This window comes from Lepidochelys kempii, chromosome 7 (assembly GCF_965140285.1).
Source record: "Lepidochelys kempii isolate rLepKem1 chromosome 7, rLepKem1.hap1, whole genome shotgun sequence".
NCBI classification, from domain to species: Eukaryota; Metazoa; Chordata; order Testudines; family Cheloniidae; genus Lepidochelys; species Lepidochelys kempii.
Genome location: NC_136386.1, coordinates 52,490,955 through 52,507,729, shown reverse-complemented (window position 1 = coordinate 52,507,729; position 16,775 = coordinate 52,490,955). Strand labels below are relative to the sequence as shown.

At 45.3% G+C, this 16,775-nt stretch overlaps 1 protein-coding gene across 5 annotated transcripts in view; it reads left to right on the top strand.

The window, feature by feature from the left end:
- The window catches only part of LOC140914586 (uncharacterized), a 93,288-nt gene that overhangs the window by 64,393 nt on the left and 12,120 nt on the right, over window positions 1-16,775 (top strand). The window contains exons 9-10 of one of the 5 annotated variants that reach the window (XR_012159904.2): window positions 4,343-4,528; window positions 4,882-6,738. The exons of 1 other annotated variant lie outside the window; for it this stretch is intronic. The gene's annotated coding sequence lies outside the window, so the exon portion shown is untranslated. Of the gene's footprint in view, window positions 1-4,342; window positions 6,740-16,775 lie in introns of those variants that run through there. 3 more of the 5 variants (XM_073352745.2, XM_073352743.2, XM_073352740.2) reach the window with 3 other exon arrangements.

Below are 16,775 nucleotides of genomic sequence, written 5' to 3'. Positions count from 1 at the left end.
GAGAGGGTGGCTAGGTGGAAGAGTGGATGGGTTTGATAGGGTGTATGGGGATTGATGGGTGGAAGGGGAAGGTACATACATCAGGGATGGTGTAAGGAGCAGGGTGGCTGGGTGGGGAAGGGTGTATTGGGAATGGGAGGATGAGTGAAGAGTGTTGATGGGGATTGATGGGATAATGAGGGAGGGTGTATGGGGTGGTGTATGGGTGTGGGCAAGTGTATTCATGGGGAAGAGTGTATAGGGCTGGGAGGATTGGTGAGGAATGTGTATTGGGATGTGGGGGAGGGTGGGTGATGATGGTTGGGGCAAGGTGTATGTGTATTGAGGAGGGTGAATGGTGGGGGATAGGTGGATGGGTGGATGTATGGCAATGGTGGATGAATGTAATGGGTGGAGGAGGCTCCATGGCTGTATGGGTGGGCGAAGGTGTATTGTGGGGTGGGTGAGGGAGGGTGTATGGTAGTATGACTTGGGGAGGGTAAATTGGTGGAGGAGTGGATGGGTGTGGAAGGATGCATGGGTGGATGGATGGATGTGTGGGGGAGGGTGGATGGGTGGGGAAGTTGGATTGGCGGATGGGTGGATGAGTGAGGGAAGGTGGATAGGTGGGTGAGGGTCTATGGGTGTATGTGTGGGGCTGGGTAAATATGTGAATGTGTGGGGCGGTTGGATGGGTCAATGTGTGGAGAAGGTGGATAGGTTGGGGAGGGGGGAAGGGTGTATTTGTGTATGAGTGGGGAAAGGTGAAATGGTGTACTGGTGGTGGAGGGTGCATGGGTTGATTAGTGTGTGGGGTGGCTCGTGCAGGCTGGCTTCACACGCCCTGCAAAGAATGGGAGCTGGCGGCAGCTTTCCTGGGCACAGGGCAGGGAATTGCCACCAGATCAGCTGGGAGCAGCCGGCCAAGCCAGCCAAACCCTCCCCCTGCAGCCAGGGGGGCACCGCTCGGGGGTGAGGGAATGGAAAGGTCTCTCTTGCCTTTTGTCCAAGTAGTGGCCTCTGAAGGAGCAGGGGCTGGGGCCCAGGAAGGGGCATCTTGGCCAGGCTGGGGTCTCTGCACTGAAGCAGCGGAAATGTTACTGCTCACCACTCCTGGCAGCAGCCAGGGCTTCAGGATCCCCAGCAGCAGCCCCCGGGACTCGGGCATCTTGCAAGAAATATGGCATCCCCACAGCATCCCACAGACACTGCAGGGAATGAGATTGACTTCCTGCTGCTGGGACTGAGTGACCCCAGCCATCGCTCCCAGAGCCACATCCCAGTTGCTCCTGGGTCCCAACGATCAACTGGTTGCACTGCAGCCCTCTGCCCCAGACCCTGCCTCCTGGGGGCCCCATGTCCCCTGGGCACGGGCAGCTTCTCTCAGCATTAAGGGGGAATTGTGCATTGAAGCCAACATGTCAATGGGTGCACTCAAAGGAAACGTTGCCAAGTCTCACGAGAATAAAAAATGGCAGTGCCTTTCAAAATTAGCCCAGAACAAGCCCAACCCCTTTCAAGCAAGCCAAAAACAAGCCCAGCCCTTTCCACAGGGAGTGGAGTGGGGGTGTTGATACAAATTCCATTTTTTTAGTAATAATGTAAGTACGCACAAATGTATTATTTTCATATTTTTAATATGTAGCTAAATGTTGTGTGCAGCAAAAACTAGAACTAGAACAAAAAAGGTCATCCTTGCTCTCCCCATTCTCCGTGGTCTCGGTAGCCTCAGTGTGGTACATTCCCCTACTGAACGGTTTCAGAGTAGCAGCCGTGTTAGTCTGTATCCGCAAAAAGAAAAGGAGGACTTGTGGCACCTTAGAGACTAACCAATTTATTTGAGCATAAGCTTTTGTGAGCTACAGCTCACTTCATCAGATGGAAGTGAGCTGTAGCTCACGAAAGCTTACACTCAAATAAATTTGTTAGTCTCTAAGGTGCCACAAGTACTCCTTTTCTTTTTCCCCTAATGAAGCTTCTCTCTGTGCAGGACAAAATCCTTACAACAAATTCCCAGTCTTCTTAACCCATAGCAAACATGCAGTAAACTGCTCAGAGTCTGGTGATCCACCCTTTTCCAGTGCTTGGACTTCACATTGTTCATCTGAGAGAACACTTGTTCCACATCAGCATTACTCAGAGGCATGGCGAGTAGGGAAAGTGGGCTAGTTCTTTAAAGAACCGTTCACCGCTACTGTCTTGAAATTTGTATACTTCCACCCAGAACTGCTCTGCATTTTTGTCATCCATGCTCTTCCATTACCGGAAGTTGATGGCTTGATACTGTGCATCCAAGGCCCCCAAGTAACCTTTGAAAATTTTCAGCATGGAGATGGTCATTAGCTGAGCGAGAACAGCTGACGGACTGAACACTGACCTAGATTTCCACAGATTAATATTTGCTGAAAATCTTGACTGCACTTGTTTAGCAGCTTCAAGAAGGAAGTCTCAGCATCTATTAGCTTCAACAGCATTGTCAAGCTTTGCATCTCCTAAAGCAACAGTAAACAGTATGCCAAAATTAACAGCACACAGTGGCAAGTGGCTCCATGGGTCACACAAATTGACTTCAAGGAGTTTACCATCAGCTAAAGTGATCCTTTCTGAAAGTGACACTCTTGATGTAAGAGTACGAAAGAAAGACTGGAGGCAGTCCAGCATTTTGAAGGCATTACCACCAGATTCGAGTTGGAACAGTTTGTTGATTCTGGCAAATTTCTGCAGAACTGGTGTTAGAAACTGTTAATACAGTTTATTAGCAGGGTCACAATACATCTGATACAGAACTTCTGCATCATAGCATTGTTGTTCATCTTTGTTCACTTGAAAATGCAACTTTAACTTGTCCCAATGATCTAGTACAGTGGTTTTCAAACTTTTTTTCTGGGGACCCAGCTGAAGAAAATTGTTGATGCCCATGACCCAACAAAGCTGGGGATGCGGGGTTTGAGGTGTGGGAGGGGCTCAGGGCTGGGGCAGAGGGTTGGGGTGCGGCGGTAAGGGCTGTGGGGCGGGGCCAGGAATGAGGGTTTCAGGATGTAGGAGGGGGCTCTGGGCTGGGGCAAGGGGTTGGGGTGCAGGAGGGGGTCAGGGCTCTGGGCTGGGGCCGGGGATGAGGGGTGTGGGATGCAGGAAGGACTTCAGATTGGGGGTGGGGGACTCGGGGCTGGGGCAGAGGGTTGGGGTGTGAGCGGGGGTCAGGGCTCTGGGCTGGGGATGCAGGCTCTGGTGTGGGGGTGGGGCTGAGAGATGTGGGGTGCAGGAAGGGGTTCTGGGTTTGGGAGGGGCTCAGGGCTAGGGCAGGAGATTGGGTTGCAGGGTTGGGGTGCAAACTTACCTCCCATGGCTCCTGGTCAGTGGCACAGCTGGGGTGCAGAGGCAGGCTTCCCACCTGTCCTGGCACCACAGACCATGATGTGCCCCAGAATTGCCAGCACCAGGTCCGGCTCCTAGGCGGAGGCAAGCAAGCACCTCTGCACAGCTCTTGCCCGCAGGCACCACCCTCAGAGTGCAGAGCCGGTGCTCAGGGCAGGAGCAGTGCGTGGAGCCTCGTTGCCCCCCTGCCTAGAAGCTGGGTCTGCTGCTGGCCGCTTACGGGGCACAGCATGGTATCGGAGCAGGTAGGCACTAGCCTGCCTTAGCTGGCCAGCACCGACAACGGGACTTTTAACCTCCCAGTCAGCGGTGTTGACCAGAGCGACCCAGTGCCTTACATGCAGTGACCGAGTATTGAGTCGTAACCTGAATGTTGAAAAACGCTGATCTAGTATGTGCACACGACAATCATAAATGGAGAGCCATCTAGTGGCTGATAGCTGAACGAGCTTCAGTGGCATGTTACTGTGATTTATCTTTGCATATTCACACTGTCTCAGAGGCCTGTGAAAAAAACAGCTTTAGGAATGGGAGGCTAAAAGCTCTAGATTGCATGATAGTGTTTCTACAGCTTTACTGGCACACACCTGGTTTGTGTGACATACACATTTGATCAGCCTAAGATTCTCATTCCTTTGGAGGAGATGTATGTAGATGGAATTTTCCTTCCCAACCATGATGTTACAGCCATCAGTCCCAATCTCAATACACTTGCTGAAATCCAGACCAACACTGTCAAGAAACTGAATCAGTGCTGTAGCAATTGCTTCTGCTGTTTCACTTTCCAAAATGACTAGTCCCAAAAATGTAGACTCAATTTTCTTTAAGGAGGAGCTGAAGTAGCGCAATGCTCCTTTACTGCAGCAACATCTGTGCTCTCATCTATAACCAGTGAATACTGAGACTCACAACTGTCTTTGATGAGGTCAGAGAACATGCAGGGAGCACTAAGATTGTTTATTAACACTGTGCATTTTGTGTGATGCAGACTAACAGCTCTTGAAAGCTGATCCAAGAAGTTCCCCGAGGTGATTCACGGAACTAACCGCTGAGTGGCAGGCAATGTAGCAGGCCAGTTTTAGCTCCACTTGGTGCATCATGATTGACGGTTTCGGTACTGTAAAACCAACATCTGTCAGGTGCATAGAAGAAAATGGCGTTGTATTTCTTTAAGGTTTGTCAGTTCCTGCATAAGGTCTGCATGATGTGCCCAGATCCCCCCTTTTCTTTTTCCCATGCTTTTCTGTATTTTTCCATACTTTGCCCATTTTGTTGGCGACATACTGGTCTTTCACTGGGTTAGCCTCAAAATGGCATCCAAGCCTGCCTAAATTGGAACACGATAGGATGTGTCAAGTGGCTTGGCCAGAAAGTTGACGAATTTGCCCCCCACCCACAAAGGAGCTCAGGGAGTGGGATTTTTTATTATTCCTTGATGTCCACCCCGTGGACTGTCATGGTACTGTTCAAAGAATTATAGGGCTTGTTTCATGGTGTGCACAACAACAATCTTTCTTCCTTTGGCAGAATGGGAAAGCACAGAATGGAAAAGTGTCCCCTCTGATAATCAGAGAAGATGGAGATGTGGTGATGACATCAACTGTTATGCTTAAGCAATTATCAAATATTTTCAAAGTCATAGACTCATTATAAGGCATACACGTTTACAAGATATCTGAATACAGAATGGGTCGTCCAGCCTTTGGTAAGGGGGAGGGAGAAGGGAAGGGTTCAGTATATGACTCTAAGTAGATGTTAAAAAAAATAAAATAAACTAGAAGTCATTGCTTAAGGACTGTTGTTGTTTGTAGGATACAGTGGATAATGTACTTGAGAAATAAAGATAAATGTTACGCTTTTTTGGTAATATTTATATTTTGTCATGTAACTGAGAAATACATTGTTACACTGCCTACATATGTAGGCAAAGGAGATTTTCTTGGAAATGTGAAGAAAACTAATCCTGGTCCCAGTGAAGGTAAATTTAACACTTAAAATAATCCCAGTGTTGGGGGATCAGGATCATCATGTATATGCTGAAGATTCCATTGTGTTCTGTGTCTTTATTACGTGAGAAAAAGAATTGCTTACCTTCCAAAGAAAAGTTGGCAGCAACTCAACTCAGGTTAAGTCTGCCTGCTTTATTCATTCCTTCAGGATATGTGTTGCTCCTCTTATATGTCAGACCTTTGCAATTTTTTCCTCAGAAGATTTCACTAAGCATTGATCACAGAAGAGAACTTTACACACTGTTAACATTCACAAAATTACAGACATAAAATATCTATGCTTATAATAATCAGCGTTTATGTTGTAGGTATGACATGAAAATTGCAGACATATAAGCAGGGAAAGCCAAACTCCACAAACTCCACAATGCCGCATCATTCATCGGCCAATCACAAGGGCTAAATATGCTTATGCTCAAATAAATTGGTTAGTCTCTAAGGTGCCACAAGTACTCCTTTTCTTTTTGCAAGGGCTAAATAAATACATTTGAGCTATGTGCATAAGTTCCAAGTATTTCTGGCTTACAAAGTCTGGCACTATTTGATCCATGGAAATCACATTTCATTTGAAATAATGAGATCACCTGTAACATTTTAACAAAGTAAAATCATAGTAACTCAGGATAAGAAATATAACTGCACAAGAATGTGAATTTAAAAAAAAGCACAAGCAGGGGTATTTGCAGACACTGTTTAATATGTTCAGAAATCAACAGAATATGTATATGGAAACCCTCTTCTTACCTGCCTTATATGGCATACTTATGTTTATTACAGGGAGTTTCTTTCCTATTCAAGGTTTTTTTTGAAAAATCAGTTTTCTGAAATTCTGAAGAATCTGAAATATATAAACCCATATAACACACACATCTATGTATCATGATGATAACAGGCATGAAAAACCTTTAAAAAGCAAAAGTAAGCATTTGTACAAAAAAATCTCAATCATATGAGAATTCTTAATTAGGGGGTGTCATAAATATAAAGGAAAGGGTAAACACCTTTAAAATCCCTCCTGGCCAGAGGAAAAATCCTTTCACCTGTAAAGGGTTAAGAAGCTAGGATAACCTCGCTGGCACCTGACCAAAATGACCAATGAGGAGACAAGATACTTTCAAAAGCTGGGAGGAGGGAGAAAAACAAAGGGTCTCTGTCTGTCTGTGTGATGCTTTTGCGGGAACAGAACAGGAATGGAGTCTTAGAATTTAGTAAGTAATCTAGCTAGATATGCGTTAGATTATGATTTCTTTAAATGGCTGAGAAAATAGCTGTGATGAATAGAATGAATATTCCTGTCTGTGTGTCTTTTTTGTAACTTAAGGTTTTGCCTAGAGGGATTCTCTATGTTTTGAATCTAATTACCCTGTAAGGTATCTACCATCCTGATTTTACAGAGGTGATTTCTTTACTTCTATTTACTTCTATTAAAATCCTTCTTTTCAGAAACTGAATGCTTTTTCATTGTTCTTAAGACCCAAAGGTTTGGGTCTGTGGTCACCTATGCAAATTGGTCAGGATTTTTACCAAACCTTCCCCAGGAAGTGGGGTGCAAGGGTTGGGAGGATTTTGGGGGGAAAGATGTTTCCAAACAACACTTTCCTAATGAATAAACCTAGCTAAACGTTTGGTGGTGGCAGTGGAAGTCCAAGGACAAAGGGTAAAATAGTTTGTACCTTGGGGAAGTTTTAACCTAAGATGGTAAAAGTAAGCTTAGGAGGTTTTCATGCAGGTCCCCACATCTGTACCCTAGAGTTCAGAGTGGGGAAGGAACCTTGACAGGGGGGTTGAGGATCAGAGTGTCACAGCCTTATGTGCATGATGTTTATTACTCAAGAAATCATAAGTGACACTTTATCTGTATGAGAAGATGCTTAGGCAACATTCTCACAGTACCTATTAGATAACACTTGATACCAATCAAATTTTTGGAATAGAGCCCACATTCCTATCTTTTCAGGACTGTTTAAAACACATTTTGCAAGTGGAATTTCAACGCTATTGCATGAAAAACCCTTAATGAAAGTCTGAGCATTTAAAAAGAAATCTTTTATTAGTCCCTTTCCACTGCATAGTAAGTCATAGTCTATTAGTAAAGAAAAATTGAATGCACACAAAACATTGAGAGTAGTGAAAAGCATTATAAATAGTACTTGAAATACTTATGAATTCCTTTTTGAAAGCAAGCTTATAGGCAGAAAATCTGCCATTGTTTTTTATACAGACTTCCACTTTTGCCACTGTTACACATATATGGAGCAACAAGGTAGAACCATAAAAATTACACTCAGAACCATGGTGCTCACATGCCGCCTCACTGCTGTCTGATTTAATTTTTGAGGCATTTTCTTGAGCCTTTTCCCTCACTGTTAAAACTTAATTTCTCTTGTCTTGTTTTCAATAGTTTTTTATCAGTGAGGAAAAGGCCTGTGTCTATATAATGTAGACATAACATATACTGTACATACCTAGATTCTTCAGTGATTGATAATGTCAGATCCTTCTCCTTCTCAGTATCCTGATCTGTATCACAACAGTGGTACCCCTAACTCACCCAGCAATATCGTCAATCTATCCAGCTACACACTCAGCCCGGCAGAAGAGTCTGTCCTATCTTGAGGACTCTCTTTCTGCCCTGCCACCCCCACAAACATGATACAGTTCTGTGGTGATCTGGAAGCTCACTTTCACCTGACTCAAAGAATACTTTCAAGATAACACTGATCAGAACACTGATACACAGATACCCTCCCACCAACAGCACAAGAAGAAGAACTCCACATGGCCTCCTCCTGAGAGTCGAAACGACAGTCTGGACCTATACATAGGATGCTTCTGCCAACGTGCACAGGCAGAAATTGTGGAAAAACAACATCGCTTGCCTCATAACCTAAGTCATGAAGAACGCAATGCCATCCACGGCCTCAGAAACAACCCTGACATTATAATCAAAGAGGCTGATAAAGGAGGTGCTGTTGTCATTATGAACAGGTCTGAAAACCGAAAGGAGGATGCCAGACAACTCTCCAATACCAAATTCTACATGCCACTTTCCTCAGATCCCACTGAGGAATACACTAAGAAACTGCACCATTTACTCAGGACACTCTCTACACTAACACAGGAACAAATCAACATAGCCTTAAAACCCCGACCGGGGTTATTCTATCAACTACCCAAGATCCACAAACCCGGAAATCCTGGATGCCCCATCATCTCAGGCATTGGCACTCTCACTGAAGGACTGTCTGGATATGTGGACTCTCTACTCAGACCTTACGCCACCAGCACTCCCAGCTATCTCCATGACACCACTGATTTCCTGAGAAAACTACAATGCATTGGTGATCTTCCAGAAAACACCATCCTAGCCACCATGGATTTAGAGGCTCTTTACACAAACATCCTACACAGACGGAATACAAGCTGTCAGGAATAGTATCCCTGATGATGCCACAGCACAACTGGTTGCTGAGCTCTGTGACTTCATCCTCACACACAATTATTTCAAATTTGGTGACAATATATACCTTCAGACCAGTGGCACTGCTATGGGCACCCGCATGGCCCCACCATATACCAACATTTTTATGGCTGACCTGGAACAACACTTCCTCAGCTCTTGTCCACTCACGCCCCTTCTCTACCTACACTACATTGATGACATCTTCATCATCTGGACCCATGGGAAGGAAACCCTGGAAGAATTCCACCACGATTTCAATAGCTTCCACCTCACCATCAACCTCAGCCTTGGCACGGGAGGTCCATTTCCTAGACACCACAGTGCCAATAAGTGACGGTCACATTAACACCATCCTATACCAAAAACCCACCGACCGCTATGCCTACCTTCATGCCTCCAACTTCCATCCCGGACACACCACACGATCCATTGTCTACAGCCAAGTGCTGAGGTACAATCTCATTTGCTCCAACCCCTCAGACAGAGACCAATACCTACAAGATCTTCACCAAGCATTCTCAAAACTACGATACCCACACGAGGAAGTAAGGAAACAGATCAACAGAGTCAGATGTGTACCCAGAAGCCTCCTGCTGCAAGACAAGCCCAACAAAGAAACCAACAGAACTCCACTGGCCATTACATACAGTCCTCAGCTAAAACTTCTCCAACGCATCATCAGTGATCTACAACCCATCCTGGACAACAATTCCTCACTTTCACAGGCCTTGGGAGGCAGGCCAGTCCTCGCCCACAGACAATCCGCCAACCTGAAGCATATTCTCACCAGCAACTACACACCGAACCATAGTAACTCTAACTCAGGAACCAATCCATGCAACAAACCTTGATGCCAACTCTGCCCACATATCTACACCAGTGACACCATCACAGGACCTAACCAGATCAGCCACACCATCACCGGTTCATTCACCTGCACGTCCACCAATGTAATATACGCCATCATGTGCCAGCAATGCCCCTCTGCTATGTACATTGGCCAGACCGGAAAGTCCCTATGTAAAAGGATAAATGGACACAAATCAGATATTAGGAATGTCAATATACAAAAACCTGTTGGAGAACACTTCAACGTCCCTGGACACACAATAGCAGATTTAAAGGTAGCTATCCTGCAGCAAAAAAACTTCAGGACCAGACTTCAAAGAGAAACTGCTGAGCTTCTGTTCATTTGCAAATTTGACACCATCAGCTCAGGATTAAATGAAGACTGTGAATGGCTAGCCAACTACAAAAGCAGCTTCTCCTCCCTTGGTGTTCACACCTCAACTGCTAGAAGAGGGCCTCATCCTTCCTGACTGAACTAACCTCGTTATCCTAGCCTGATACTTGCTTGCATATTTATACCTGCCTCTGGAAATTTCTCCTACATGCATCCGATGAAGTGGGTATTCACCCACGAAAGCTTATGCTCCAATACATCTGTTAGTATATAAGGTGCTACAGGACTCTTTGATGCTTTTACAGATCTAGACTAACATGGCTACCCCTCTGATCTGAAGTGTTTGTCTTCCCAGTATCCAGGTTGCTTCCAGCAAACGTAGGTGAAGATATTGAGGAAATGCATGAGCTTAAGTACATATGCCTGGAAAATACTTGCCCAGACAGGTGCTGATTGGATTTGCAGAGTGAAATTATTCATAAATACCCCTGGTACGGTCTGTCATTGAATTGGAAATCCACTGATTACAACTCCCATTGACAAGTAATGGCTGGCAACGATCATTCAGTGCCCACCCGTCTGTACATTTCCTCTTTTGTTGTCACTGGAGAGCAATTCCCAAATTTACTTCAGTAACAACCATATTTCAGTAACAAACATGCAGCAAAATTTCATAACTTCTGTTAGAGGGCTTTCCCTTCACCCTCTCACTTCCCTGATTTTTGTCATGCAGACAGTAAGCAGCAAAAGACCAGAAGTCCGAAGCGCAGGCAATGCGATGTTTATTGGGGATAGTTTCTGTCACAACAGGGTTGGCTGGGCCTTCTCTCCTCTCAGCTGCCCTCTGACCCCCTCTGGCTGGAACCAGCTAGTCAGGTCACCGGGATCCTCTCTCCGCAGTGCATTGTCTTTCCACTGGCCAGAAACGGCTGTGACTCCCAAGCTGAGTCTCCCGGTCACCAGGTCACCAGTCGCTGGGGTATCCATTCTCCAGGCCATTGGCTGGGGTCCCAAGTTCCCTTGCTAGTCCTCTGTAACAACAAACTCCCTCTCCCATCGTTAAACCAGTAACACCCAGGGAAACAGTCCCACGTCCTCTGCATGCAAACCATTGAAAAAAACAAGAAAACCCCCCACTTTGCGACAGTTTCCAAGCAGGCATATTCTGAAGCCCGTAAGGCTTATCTCTGTATGCCAGTATAGTCTGTTCCTCAGTGTTCCATTCCCAGCTCTGACGCCGCAGAGCGTTTACTCCATGTCCCCCTTCCCAGCTCTGACGCCGCAGAGCCTTGCCTGTGTCCCTGTTCCCTATTCACTGTTCCCGTACCCTCTCCCCAGCTTAGCAAGCATGATTCCAATTTCCCTTCCACTTCCAGTTTGACCCCAGTTTATATAGTAATATTCTCAGTGAGCTGTAGCTCACGAAAGCTTATGCTCAAATAAATTGGTTAGTCTCTAAGGTGCCACAAGTACTCCTTTTCTTTTTGTGAATACAGACTAACACGGCTGTTACTCTGAAACTCAGCTATACCATAACCAATCATTTAACTGAAATTTAACTAACCAATCCTAACATATTGTAACATAATTCTCTAACCAATTATATCCCACTACCCTAATTAACTTACACCTAGCAAAATTAATTATACAGCAGACAGAAACAATTAGAGAACCAGACAGATTAACAATAGAAAAGTGGGGGCCATAAAGATAAAACAATACACAAATGAGGGTTTCACAACCACAACCATAGATAAGTGATTTCTTGCCAGATAGGATGCTATCAAACTAAGTTTTCTTTAACCATCTTAAGATCTGTTTCTTTAGCTGGTGGTGATGGGCACTATCAGGACAGGATTGTCTTCCTAGCAGCCCAATACCACCTTATTTCAATGTGAATGGTTTTGGATGTGAGGATGTGACCATACGCTTCCCAGCTTATGGCTGCCCCTGCTGCTTGGCCAAAGGCCTTAGCCTAAGAACCAGGCCTCCTAGTGAGAGAAGGCTCATACACAAGTGGACTTGTGACTTTGATTCTTTGTTTTATACCTCTATAACTAGCTAAGTGATAAAAATACACCTACATTTTTAAATTATAAGCCTTTACAGACAGGCCTGAATATCTATATTCTAACAACTTCATACGCACTAATGATACACATACTCTGACAGAACAATGGGTTTCAGCAGATCCTGACATTCTTTGTATGAAATATAGCATATTTCTGTGTGAGATGGCAGACAGTGAGGCGGGCCAGGCAGCTTTGTGGGTTTAGAAAAGAACATGCAAAGTTATGTATAAGTTTACATATGGCATACATATAAAATTAGGGGATGGTTAACAATGCATTATAGGAAGTTGATCCCATGATCACAATCACCCCTGTGCGATCTGTTTGGGCCCCAGCATACAATGCCAAACCAAAGCTTCACAAAATATAGTGCAGTGGACAGTGATGAATTGCACAGTGGATATCTATTCATGGTGCACCTCACTCTGAATCGATACAAGTGCTTCTGGTGAGTATCCTCACTGCCAAAACAAGGAGTCCAGTTAGGCATGCGCACAGGTGATACAGTAGCTGTAGCGAGCCTATGCTGACATAACTTGAGTTAACGTAAGCTTGTAGTGTTGATATAGCCTTAGGTATATGAAATCTTTAAAAAAGGGAAGGAGGAGGATCCTGGGAACTACAGGCCAGTCAGCCTCACCTCAGTCCCTGGAAAAATCATGGAGCAGGTCCTCAAAGAATCAATTCTGAAGCACTTGCATGAGAGGAAAGTGATCAGGAACAGCCAGCATGGATTCACCAAGGGAAGGTCATGCCTGACTAATCTAATCGCCTTTTATGATGAGATAACTGGTTCTGTGGATGAAGGGAAAGCAGTGGATGTATTGTTTCTTGACTTTAGCAAAGCTTTTGACACGGTCTCCCATAGTATTCTTGTCAGCAAGTTAAAGAAGTATGGGCTGGATGAATGCACTATAAGGTGGGTAGAAAGCTGGCTAGATTGTCGGGCTCAACGGGTAGTGATCAATGGCTCCATGTCTAGTTTGCAGCCGGTATCAAGTGGAGTGCCCCAAGGGTCGGTCCTGGGGCCGGTTTTGTTCAATATCTTCATAAATGATCTGGAGGATGGTGTGGATTGCACTCTCAGTAAATTTGCGGATGATACTAAACTGGGAGGAGTGGTAGATACGCTGGAGGGAAGGGATAGGATACAGAAGGACCTAGACAAATTGGAGGATTGGGCCAAAAGAAATCTGATGAGATTCAATAAGGATAAGTGCAGGGTCCTGCACTTAGGACGGAAGAACCCAATGCACAGCTACAGACTAGGGACCGAATGGCTAGGCAGCAGTTCTGCGGAAAAGGACCTAGGGGTGACAGTGGACGAGAAGCTGGATATGAGTCAGCAGTGTGCCCTTGTTGCCAAGAAGGCCAATGGCATTTTGGGATGTATAAGTAGGGGCATAGCGAGCAGATCGAGGGACGTGATCGTTCCCCTCTATTCGACATTGGTGAGGCCTCATCTGGAGTACTGTGTCCAGTTTTCGGCCCCACACTACAAGAAGGATGTGGATAAATTGGAGAGAGTCCAGCGAAGGGCAACAAAAATGATTAGGGGACTGGAACACATGAGTTATGAGGAGAGGCTGAGGGAACTGGGATTGTTTAGCCTGCAGAAGAGAAGAATGAGGGGGGATTTGATAGCTGCTTTCAACTACCTGAAAGGGGGTTCCAAAGAGGATGGCTCTAGACTGCTCTCAATGGTAGCAGATGACAGAACGAGGAGTAATGGTCTCAAGTTGCAGTGGGGGAGGTTTAGATTGGATATTAGGAAAAACTTTTTCACTAAGAGGGTGGTGAAACACTGGAATGCGTTACCTAGGGAGGTGGTAGAATCTCCTTCCTTAGAGGTTTTTAAGGTCAGGCTTGACAAAGCCCTGGCTGGGATGATTTAACTGGGAATTGGTCCTGCTTCGAGCAGGGGGTTGGACTAGATGACCTTCTGGGGTCCCTTCCAACCCTGATATTCTATGATTCTATGAAATGTTTGGGAAAGGTAACAGGAAAAGTGTTAGGGTAGACCAAAAGATTCATTCAGGTGTTTAGGCTCCAGGTTTTGTGGAACTGGCCTTACTGCATCCTAAAGGCTCAGGAACAAAGAGGCACATAAGAACAAAATATCATGTATCTATTAAAATTTCTTGACTTCAGGGTGTATAACTCATGTTTTTAGAATTCTTGTGGTTGTCAAGCTATCTTGGGGCTGCAGATGTGTATTCATTATGTTTTGAAGGCTTGGAGAGTGGACAGTGGGATGGTTCACTAAGTGATTGCCTGTTCTGTTCATTCACTCTGAAGGACCTGGCACTGGCCACTGTCAGAAGGCAGGATACTGGACTAAACGGACTATTGGTCTGACCTGCTATGGCAGTTCTAATGTTCAAAAAAATTACAATAGATTTTTGCCTTTGAGAAGGATGTTACATGAGATAGTATACTGCCTTTATTGAATATTTGAGAATCAAGTTCTACACAATGGCATGCAGAAAAACACTAAGGATTGGATTGAGAGGCAAAATAACAGTTGCAAAAGGCAATCACCATTGGTGGATTGAATGAAAACAAAGTTTTGAGACCAGGCCAGAAATTCAGTCAGTCTGGAAGTCAGATGATTCAACAGAATAAACTTCTCCTCTAAAAATAAGAAGAAAAAGTTTGAATTAAAAATTCCAAATTAGAAATCACAGTAAAAAACATAGCAAGTGCCATATGAGAAACGCAGATGTCATTGCTAAAACTACTAGCTAAAACTACTTACTTATATGTATTGTCAATGAGTATTTGCTGTTAAAATATAAATTAAATAGCACAATGACATGCAGCTGCACAATAACAAAGCTAAATGATGAAGTGCTAAAAGTAATTCAGGGAATGAGGGAATTCAGGGAATCCTAGCAGCAGATATGACAAATTTGTGAACTGCTATGAGACTTTATGCAGTCAGATACACTGATAAGAGATTCTTTGTTTCTGAGGGGGTATATGTAAAATATTTCACTGAATTAAGTCTCGTGTAGCACCTCAGTAGGTCACATCAGACAAAGAGGAGCTGCAGTGGCTAGGCACTGGGATGCCTGTGCCTTTAAGAACCCAGCCCTGGGAAGGCCATGCTGAGAGGTACTGACTGTGAGAGGGGAAATAAAAAAGCTCCTCTGCCTCCCTCACCCCACCCACAATCTTTTGCAAACACTGGTGTCTCAGTCCACAGGGACTGTTACCCCCTCTGCCCCTGCCTGTGCCAGGGTTTTGCCCTCTGGTAGCGCCTCGCCCCTAGGCTTAACTCAAGCTCCTTCCCCCCACAATTCCTGATTTTGCCCCTCAGCCCCTATCCTAAATCTGCCTCCAGCTGCTTCACCCCCAAGGCCAATCAATTACCCTCCCACCCCCTGCTCAGACCCTGGCCACACTTCTCCTCTGATTTGCCCCCTTTGCCCCTTTTTAATCCGTGTAAAAAGAAGTCAGCAGAATTTTATGCCTAGTAAGGGCAAGGTGAAGGGCAGTGGCTTCAGCAGATGTTACTGAACATACTCAGTTCTTGTGAGCATGCTCAGTACACCGTAAGTAGCAAATTCCTACAGGTAGCAGTTTCTCTCTGCACTACAGCCCTAGTAGCCCCCTCCCTACACCCTGTGCTGCCCCCTCCCTGCACCCTGAGCTATTTCCCTGTCCACACACAGCCCCTAGCTACCTCCTCCCTACAACCTGAGCTACCCCCTGCCCATGCATAGCCCCTAGCTAAACTCCTGTCTGCACTCTAAGCTGTTTTCAACCTTTTTGAGTTGAGCCCCCCACCTTTGAGTTATAATTTTTGGTTTTGCCTCCCCCCTAACCAAGACAGGCTGTGTGGCCTCCTGAGTGAGTCAGGGGGTGGAGGTGGCACTCCCTCCCTGGACCCTGCCGTGTAGAGCTGGCTAGAGCCCTGCAGGCCCCTGCTCCCCCAAAATAGAAGTAAAACTATGACTATGCCCAAGGGCCTTGCCCTGAGGCCCCCCGCCCCCACTGGGCCTTGGAGATTTTATAGCATGTTGGGGGGTGCCTCAGAAAGAAAAAGGTTCAGAACCCCCTCTGACATGCTATAAAATGAGGAATATGGGGGTTACAGGGGGAGCATCCTGTAACCCCCATATTCCTCATTTATATATAATTGTGATATTGCATATAAAGCAGGCCGTGTGAGATATCAGGGGAAAGGTTATGATCTGCTGAAAGTTATTTTTCTATTTAAATATGTATATCATTAATGCATATGAAGTTATGAGAATGTGTTGTATGGTTGTTATTAAAATATACTGTGGGCTTGGGAGGCTCCCAGATACTAGCTCTCCAGAGACAATGACAAGGGAGGTAACCAACACCTGGGTGGGTGCTAAACAGACATCAACAGCCATTGTCCAGCAGAGGAATTACAATGCAATTGTTGCCGGCACCCAGTGCCGAGAGGCTGAACAACAGCTTGAGTTGGTTCGCTACCCGGTGTGCTACACCCAATAATCACAACGGGGTGGAGAAGCAGAAAAGTTTATCTGAAGCTTCAAAAAGGTACAGGGAGATTTGAATCTCAAATCCTGTACCCAGAGCAGGAAGTTACACAGGCTTTTATACATTCTTTTTTTTAGCATACTTATTTAATAGCAAGCTGCCCTAAGTATCCATATAGCTAGCCAATCCAGTTCCCAGCTAGTTCCCTGTTTTTT